Raw genomic sequence first — 10159 nt, forward strand, 5'->3', positions numbered from 1 at the left:
GCCCACATTCAGCACGACAACATACGAATTTTGTCTCGGCGGGCGATGGTCATTCGCCTGCATTGTGACCTCAGACCGTTTGAAATTAACTGTCACGTTGCCATGGTGACCAACGCGGGGGGGGGGGGATTCTCTTCTCAGTGCTGAGTCATATTGTTTGATAGAAAGGCACACACACACACATACACACACACACACACACATACACACACACATACACACACACACACCTGCCACCAACATAATGTATTTCAAACATGATTGTGTGTGTGTGTGTGTGTGTGTATGTATATGTGTGTGTGTGTGTGCCTTTCTATCAAACGATATGACTCAGCACTGAGAAGAGACCCCCCCCCCGCGTTGGTCACCATGGCAACGTGACAGTTAATTTCAACTACAATCATGGCTAAAAATACAATCAAACAGTGAAACTATTTTCTGCACGGTGGTGCAGCGGTTAGCGCTGTTGCCTCACAGCAGGAAGGTCCTGGGTTCGAGCCCCGGGGTAGTCCAAGCTTGGGGGTCGTCCCGGGTCGTCCTCTGTGTGGAGTTTGCATGTTCTCCCCGTGTCTGCGGTGGGTTTCCTCCGGGGGCTCAGGTTTCCTCCCACAGTCCAAATACATGTAGGTCAGGTGAATCGGCCGTACTAAATGGCCCCTAGGTGTGAATGTGTGTGTGTGTGTGTGTGTGTGTGTGTGTGTGTGTGTGTGTGTGTGTGTGTGTGTGTGTGTGTCGGCCCTGTGTGATGGCCTGGCGGCCTGTCCAGGGTGTCTCCCCACCTGCGGCCCAGTGACTGCTGGGATAGGCTCCAGCATCCCTGTGACCCCGAGAGCAGGATAAGCGGTTCAGATAACGGATGCTTGAAATTTAAGTTGTGGTTTTGTTTCTCCTTTCACGTATTTCTCCAGTGTTCTTCGGCACGTTCTCGTTACGGTCAGTCAGCCTTTCAGCTTCTCCAGGCGGTGCCATTCAGCGCCGTGCTCCGGCAAAAAGAAATTAAGTTCTCAGCTCCTTTCGGGATTGTGCTTCGGCTCCCAGTTGTGTCAGTAGGTGATTGTATTTCAGCTCCCAGTTTTTTTCAGAAATTCACTTGAGATTTCGATATTTTATCCCCGTGTTCCCTCCGGCTTGGTCGGACGTCCCTACAGACACAGTTGGCTGTGTCTGCGGGTGGGAAGCCAGATGTGGGTATGTGTCCTTGTCGCTGCACTAGCGCCTCCTGTGGTTGGTTGGGGCGCCTGTTCGGGGGGGGGGACTGGGGGGAATAGCATGATCCTCCCACGCGCTACGTCCCCCTGGTGAAACTCCTCACTGTCAGGTGAAAAGAAGTGGCTGGCGACTCCACATGTGTCGGAGGAGACATGTGGTAGTCTGCAGCCCTCCCTGGGTCGGCAGAGGGGGTGGAGCAGCAACCGGGACGGCTCAGAAGGGGGGGGGGGTAACTGGCCGGATACAATTAGGGAGGAAAAGGAGGGGAGAAAGAAAACAAAAGATTTCAGCACTTCCAGCTTCTTTAGGTTCTGACTTCAGCTTCTAACGCCGCCACTGTTACTCTTCAGCCGGCGGGACTTTCAGCAGTGCATTTCAGCCCTTCCGGCTAATTTAGCCAAGGTTTCAACTGTTTTCAGCAACGCTTTGCAAATGATTTCAGCTTTCAGGGAGCTTACTCAGTTTCCCCAGAAACTGCACTTTTCTACTTTTCTATATAATTCTTCCTTACTTTTTCTTCTTTCATTTTTTTTTTTTGTATTTATTTTGCAATTGCGGTATCCTCCAGCACTGCCCTGTGTTTGTGTGTCATTCTGTGTGGTTAGTCCATCCATCCATCCATCATCAGAGCCGCTTATCCAAATTCAGGTCGTGGGACGCTGGAGTCTATCCCAGCAGTCATTAGGCGGTGAGACACCCTGGACAGACCGCCAGTCCATCACAGGGCCCACACACACACACACACACTCACACAAACACACACACCTAGGGACGATTTAGTATGGGCGATTCTCCTGACCTACATGTCTTTGGACTGTGGGAGGAAACCGGAGCTCCCGGAGGAAACCCACGCAAACACGGGGAGAACATGCAAACTCCACACAGAGGATGACCCGGGACGACCCCCAAGGTTGGACCAACCCAGGGCTCGAACCCAGGACCTTCTTGCTGTGAGGCGCCCGCGTTAACCACTGCGCCGCCATGCCACCCTGTATGCATGCATGGTTAGTGTGAAATCTAATATTCAGGACTGCCCTTTCTCTTTTATTATTTGTCCATTCAATAATGGGGTATAAAAGAAGACACTAGAACATCAATTGATGTAAACCAGCAACTCAATTAGAAATAACTTATTCAAAACATTTGCCTCTAAAGCACCTTTTAAAGCCAGTGACTGTTGACCAAAGTATGAAGCTTGCATCTATAACGCCCTATAAGCATCTATAACGCCCTATAAGCATCTATAACGCTCTATAAGTGTAGCAATAAGTCATTGTAAGATTCATTATAACCATGTATACACCCTCACAACACCTCATAACCACCTTTATGATATATTATTTCAATTTAAAACTGATTTATGCATTATAAATATGTCATCATTAGCCTGTTTATCTGTCAAATGTCATAATGCATCATAGCCAACTTGTTTTGCTGAAGTTTTGTAGAGATGCATAATGAGACTTCAGTGCTATTTCACAGTCTTCTGCCATAGCCATTAGTCATTGTAATACAAATTATAGGAAAGTATGGGCGTTATGCAATAGATGCTTATAGGGCATTATAGATGCTTATAGGGCATTATAGATGCTTATCGGGTTTTATAGATGGAAGCTTCATAGTAAGTGTTACCAAATTTATCGATGTTAAAAATAGATAAAAGCTTGGGCAGAAAGAACAGTAAAAATAATCAGGACAAACACCAACACACACAACACAGGGCGCATCAGGAACAAGCAAAAGCTGGGGAGTAGACGTGGGTTTTTAGACGGGATTTAACAGACGCAATAGTGGGGGCAAACCCAATACATGGACTATTCCCCAGCCTTGGGGCAGTAACATCAACCACGTCATCATCCTTCGGCATTAATTAAGACCATGGAAAAGACACCAGTGACTGTTCGGTGGATCCGAGTGACCCAGAAGTGGAACGGCATCACAAGAAGCCTCAGACGTTGGACGGGTCGATCCCATTAAGTGCTTTAAAAACAGTAAAACCTTTAAAATGATTCCGAAGTTGACTGGAAGCCAGCGAAGAGAGGCTCGTGTGGGATTAATATGGTCCATCTCTCGCTGGTTTAAGTCCACAGCCTGACAGCAGCACTTTGGAGCAGCTGCAGACGGGAAAGGCATTTCTTACCTGACTGCAGAACTTGGGGAGTTTGTCCTCATCCAAACCGAAGGTCTAAGGATACGTGTGCTGTAGTTTGTCATTTACTCCATTTTGTTGCACTGCAGAACCTAATATAAAAGCCTTCCGAGGAACTTGACCGTGAATCTGGGCTACACAAATAAATCTTGACTTGACTTGACCGGATGACTGCGTAAAGGGAGTAACAGTAATTCAAACAGGAAATTAAGGCATTTAGGTAGTTTTCCAAATTGTGAAACTAGAGGACTCGCTTCAGTTCTGCAGTGGTTCTGGGCTTAAAGATAAGCTGACTTTAACCACAGAGCTCTTTGTCACATTTGTGGGCTGAATCAAAAACCATTCCAAGGTTTTTGACCCGACATTTGTGTGCCAGAGGCCCTATGTGTCAAAATAGTGTCAGAACAAAACAACCCCTGCACACCGTCTTCTATACCTGCAGCCGGAGATCTTTAATAGCACAACATTTCAGTACACAGACCTTATAACCTGATGAAGGTCTGTGTACGGAAAGGTTTTGTTGTTAAAGATCTCTGTCTGCAGGTATAGAAGACGGTGTGCAGGGGTTGTTTTGTTCTGCCTTGTTGAGCCGTGATCTTCTCCCATGCACCTGTTGATCTTATTCATCTACAGGTGTGCAGAAGGTCCGCTCTTTAGTCAGCCCATCAAAATAATTTCAGAATTCCGTTTTCAGAAATATAGTTACAGAATTGGGGCGGGGGGGGGGCAAAACAATAACTTTATTTTTGTTTTCATTTAGCTAGAGGGGGTTCTTAACCGTCCAGGACTTGATGTCATCAAGGCAAATAAAAAGTTTTTGTTTTATTTCTTGTTTTTGTTTTGGTCGGCTGGGGCGCCTGTTCAGGGGGGGAGGGAGGGGGACCTGGGGGGAATAGCGTGATCCTCCCACGCGCTACCTCCCCCTGGCGAAACTCCTCACTGTCAAGTGAAAAGAAGCGGCTGGCGACTCCACATGTATGGGAGGAGGCATGTGGTAGTCTGCAGCCCTCCCCGGATCGGCAGAGGGGGTGGAGCAGCGACCGGGACGCCTCGGAAGAGTGGGGTAATTGGCCGGATACAATTAGGGAGAAAAAAAAAAGATTTCAGCACTTTCAGCTTCTTTAGGTTCTGACTTCAGCTTCCAACTCTGCCACTATTAAACTTCAGCCTGCAGGACTTTCAGTAAAGCATTTCAGCCCGTCCAGCTAATTTAGCCAAGGTTTCAACGCTTTGCAAATGATGTAAGCTTTCAGGTAGCTTGTTTTTGTTTTTGTTTTGTTTTTTGGCGTTTCCCCCTTTTTCTCTCCAAGTGTATTTGGTGAATTACCCTATTTTCCGAGCCGTCCCAGTCGCTGCTCCACCCACTCTGCCGATCCGGGGAGGGCTGCAGACTACCACATGCCTCCTCGGATACATGTGGAGTCGCCAGCCGCTTCTTTTCACCCGACAGTGAGGAGTTTCACCAGGGGGACGTAGCGCATGGGAGGATCACGCTATTCCCCCCAGTTCCCCCTCCCTCCCCCCGAACAGGCCCCCCGACCAACCAGAGGAGGCGCTAGTGCAGCGACCAGGACACATACCCACATCCGGCTTCCCACCCGCAGACACGGCCAGTTGTGTCTGTAGGGACTCCTGACCAAGCCGGAGGTAAAACGGGGATTCGAACCAGTGATCCCCGTGTTGGTAGGCAATGGAGTAGACTGCTATGCTACCCAGATGCCCCATAAAAAGGTTCTTTAAAGAACACTAGTCGCTTGGTGAAAAGGAAGATAGAGCTAGGTATTGTTAGCATATGCCTAATAAACTGAGGGAAAGCATAGATCAAGTGAGTGGCCCCCAGAATGAACCCTGGGGGACCCCCTCAGTAGACAGTAGGGCAAAAGAGGGTGTTAATGCTGATCCAGAGGGTTCTGTTCATGATATAGGAGACAAACCACCTAAAAGTTGCACCCTGATTTCCCACTCCATGCTTAAGACAGTCGGTAAGGATACTGTGATTGACCGTTTCAAAGGTGGCGTTCAGGTCCAGCAGGATTAAAGATATCAGAGTCTCCAGAGTCAAGGGCCTACACTAAGCCATTGAAAACTAACAGGACACCATTTTCTGTCTGTCCGTATATTGCTTTAGAAGTTTGCTGGGATTTTTCAAGGGAACCAATTACACATGTGGCTCAAGAAATGCAAAAGGTTTATTGCCAAAAAAAAAAAAATCACATTTCATGCACATACACAGCTTGGAGGCTGGAGCATTTATTTTTGCATACAGTATGTCCAAACTGATTTACTACATCCATGTAAGCTGCAAAAATGCGGGTCTTCTGGAGGAAAGTTTTATTTTCTCGTTAATGTTCGATATGCAGTTTGGCCAGCACACATCTTTAAATGTATTTGCAAAGGAGCACTTATTCAGTGGTGTGCTTCTAACTGTGAATACCTTGGAATATTATGTAAAGCCGTTCTGTCTCACATAGGGATCTAGAGTGAATCCCGTTTAACTTCTTCAGCATGTGTTGCAACTACCTCCTAAGCTAATGGAAAAACACAGTTGTGTGTTACAGCGTGCACACAAGTTAGCTTCAGCCGGAGGAAGAGGTATTTTACTGCCAAAACACATGAAGTGTGATAACTGGGAGGGTGTTACTTGGCACAACTAATTTTGTAAAGCACGCTCGCATGAAGATCTGAAACTCAAATAAACTTGGGCCCCAAAAGAAAATCAACAAAAATGCACTGTGATGAATAAATGCTTTTTCATTCTTCAAAAGAGGTTGAATCGGTTCATCTGGACACAGCGTTTACTGAGAGAAACGTTTCATCGCTCATCTAATGCCCCTTTTCCACTACGTGGTACCGGCTCAACGCCATCCATCCATTATCCAAACCGCTTATCCTGCTCTCAGGGTCGCGGGGATGCTGGAGCCTATCCCAGCAGTCATTGGGTGGCAGGCAAGGAGACACCCTGGACAGGAAGCCAGGCCATCACACAGGGCCCACACACATTCATACCTAGGGGCAATTTAGTACGGCCAATTCACCTGACCTTTGGACTGTGGGAGGAAACCGGAGCACTCGAAGGAAACATGACATGGGGAGAACATGCAAACGCCATACCCGGGACGACCCACAAGGTTGGACTACCCCAGGGCTCGAACCCAGAACCTTCTTGCTCTGAGGCGACTGCGCTAACCGCTGTGCTACCTCGTCTCGGCTCAACTCGACTTTTTCGTTTTCCGTTACTGGAAAGTAGCGGCAATTTGGTAACTTTTTCTGGTACCACCTTTGTCGAGGTTCCAAAAAAAACTGGGGCGGGTACCAAAATCAGTGCAGACCAGCTAAACTGGGGGGTACTGTTAGAGTAGTGGAAAACGACACTCTGCAAGTCGAGTCGCGTCGAGTTGAGCCGGTGCCATGTGGTGGAAAAGGGGCATGAGTGACCTCTTCAGTCTCCACTGACTGCAGGTGCCCCCACCCTTATAAACAATACAGTGACCCCACTATATAGAAGACATGCTAATTACACACAAACCAGCAAGAACTCTCAGGTCCGATGGCAGCGGTCTTTCAACCATCCCCCATGCTAGGTCTAGAGCAGGGGAAGCTGCATTTTGTATTTACGCACCAAGTAGACGGAACGCCCTGTCTGAGGACCTGAGAGAGGCCCCCACACTGGACACCTTTAAAAACAGGTTAAAAACCTTACTTTTAAAAACAGCCTATGGCTAAGTTTTTGGTGTGTGTGAGTGTGTTTTGTATATTTTGGTATTTTTATATCTTCTGCTCCGATTGTTGTTACTTTTAATTAATCAATTTTTATGACACTTTTATTTATTTTACTAACTCAGTTTTAAACTTGTCTGTACTTTTGTCTTATTTTATGCTTTTACAATGTTTTTTTCCATTTTTTGCCTGTAAAGCACTTTGAATGACCTCTGCCATGATAAGGTGCTATACAAATAAACTTGCCTTGCATAACGACTGAAACCAACAATCGGTTTCAAATATGGGGGTGACCTTTAACTAGTTACAGTGGTCATGTGTACTATTCACAGAGGATTTGGGAATGGCTGCAATCACAGCATTGTAAGATGGCGACAGGGATGGCCGTTCCCTCTTCACATACTACTACTACTACTACTACTACTTTTGGCTGCTCCCGTTAGGGGACACCACAGCAGATCATCCGTTTCCATTTCTTCCTGTCTTCTCCATCTTCCTCTGTCACACCAACCACCTGCATGTCCTCCCTCACCACATCCATAAACCTCCTCTTTGGCCTTCCTCTTCTCCTCTTCCCTGGCAGCTCCATATTCAGCATCCTTCTCCCAATATACCCAGCATCTCTCCTCCACACATGTCTAAACCATCTCAATCTTGCCTCTCTTGCTTTGTCTCCAAACCGTCCAACCTGAGCAGTCCATCTAATATACTTGTTCCTAATCCTGTCCTTCTTCATCACTCTCAGTGAAAATCTTATTATCTTTAACTCTGCCACCTCCAGCTCCACCTCCTGTCTTTTCATCAGTGCCACTGTCTCCAAACCATACAACATAGCTGGTCTTACAACCATCTTGTAAACCTTCCCTTTAACTCTTGCTGGTGCCCTTCTGTCACAAATCACTCCTGACACTCTTCTCCACCCACTCCACCCTGCCTGCACTCTCTTCTTCACCTCTCTCCTGCACTCCCCGTTACTTTGGGCAGTTGACCCCAAGTATTTAAACTCATACACCTTCATCACCTCTACTCTTTGCATCCTCACCATCCCACTATCCTCCCTCTCATTCAAGCATGGCCAAATATCCTGTGTGAATAGTACACATGACTATTGTAACTCTAGTTAATGCTCACAGTAATTTGCATATGAAACTGGTCGTTGGTTTTGGTTGTTATACAGCTGTATTGTTTATAAGGGTGGGGGTACCTGCAGTCAGTTGAGACTGAAGAGGTCACTTATGCCCCTTTTCCACTGCATGGTACCGGCTCGACTCGACTACACTCTAGCAGTAGGCCGAAACGTTAGCATGTTTTGCTGGCCAAAATAAATAGGTGGAAATGAGACACTGCCCCTGTCCTTTTTCAAATTGGTGAGTGCTACCCTACATCCTTGGATGTGGTTTTTGAAGTATATGTTTTTTGGGTTTAGCTCCACAGTAAGAGTTTCTTTCTGGGAAAGCGCATCCAACTCCTCCATTACAACATAGATTACCAACTATAATACAAGTTTCACAAGACTCCCTTTGGCATTACCCGGTTATAAACACAGCTGTTCAGTTTCTCTCTGACCAATCAGTGGTCAGATTTTATTTATATTTAAACAAATATAAATACATTTTATTTATTTTTATTTATGTTTAATTTATATTTATATTTAAATATTTGTATTTATTTATTTTATAAGATTTTATTTATAGTTAAATAAATACATATATTTATATTTATTTAGATTTTATTTATTTAATTTTACTTATTTATTTATGGTGGTATTTTCATGTCACCTTTTAGTATCCGCTCAACTCACTTGGAGCCTCAACGGAGGTGGTACCAAAAAAAAGTACCTGGTCCCAGGTACCACCCCAAAATTTTGCCCAATGAAAAACCAAAAAAGACGAGTATAGAGTTGGGTCGAGTCGGGCGGTACCCTGCAGTGGAAAAGGGGCGTTAGACGAGTGATGAAACGTTTCTCTCGACAGACGTCGTGTCCGGATGACCTGACTCAACCTTCTTTGAGCTTCTCACCTGGATTACTGAGCATGAGACCACACACATGCGATGCAGAAGAGAAGCTTGCGTATTTTCGCTTCATCGAAAACACACCTGAACCAGACATGTGTTGCAACTCATGCAGGCGTTGGTTGGCAGTTTAAAACGCCGTGGTGTTTGGTACGTTGCTCGTCTGAGAGCTGCTGCGTGGAGGAACCGGCTCTAATGTGGCGGCCTGCGCTTGATGCTGGCAACGCCACCAAACTTCTCACGCCGCTTCTCGAGTGGTCCGTACAGTCACAGCCTCATTCCAACGACTTCCGTACTCGATTCTCGTGCCGAGGTTTTATCCGGACTGCACTCTTACGGCACAGTTTGCGTTTCGTTCCATCTTTTTTACATTTTCTTTCCTTTTTCGTTGCTGAGTGTCAAAGTCAGAGAATGTCATCGCCGCCGTCCTGAAAGTGTGCACTGTTGCTGTGCGTGAGATAAGAAAAACTGTGAAATCTGACCCTCTGTATCACTCGGGTTGGGGCGTGCGACGGTGAGACGTAAACTAGGTGGTTCTTGCGGTTCGGTTTGATTCGGCGACTCTAGTTTGTGAGTCGGTTCACAAACAGCTCCTCCAAGCGCACGAGTTCGGAGGAGCTGTTCGCCTGAGCATTTCAGGAACGCCTCCTCTGGGTTTCCCTAGCCTTCTGTACTTCCCCGTCTGTGCCGCTGTACCATTTACCCCTCGCTCGGTACGGCGTCTTAACGTGAACCTATCATTCCAGTTGGGGAAAAAAAACAAAAACTCAACCGCACAGAAACTGAGGTTGCAGTCCCAGAGTCCAAATTGTTTTGCAACACTTCAACAGCAGTGGCACAACCAGACATTCAGAGAGAGAGAGAGAGAGAGAGAGAGAGAGAGGGAGGGAGGGAGACAGACAGAGAGAGAGACAGCAAGAGAGAGAGAGACACACAGAGAGAGAGAGAGTGCCCCTGACGTCCCCCTCCTCCTTGTGAAAGAGGAGAGCACTGGTGAAAGGAGGGAGTAAGGTTGAGGAAGGAAGGGGGAGGGTAAAAACACATACACACCCAGAAAGAGCCATGTCTGAC

The sequence above is a fragment of the Lampris incognitus genome, chromosome 7 (assembly GCF_029633865.1).
Source record: "Lampris incognitus isolate fLamInc1 chromosome 7, fLamInc1.hap2, whole genome shotgun sequence".
NCBI lineage: Eukaryota > Metazoa > Chordata > Actinopteri > Lampriformes > Lampridae > Lampris > Lampris incognitus.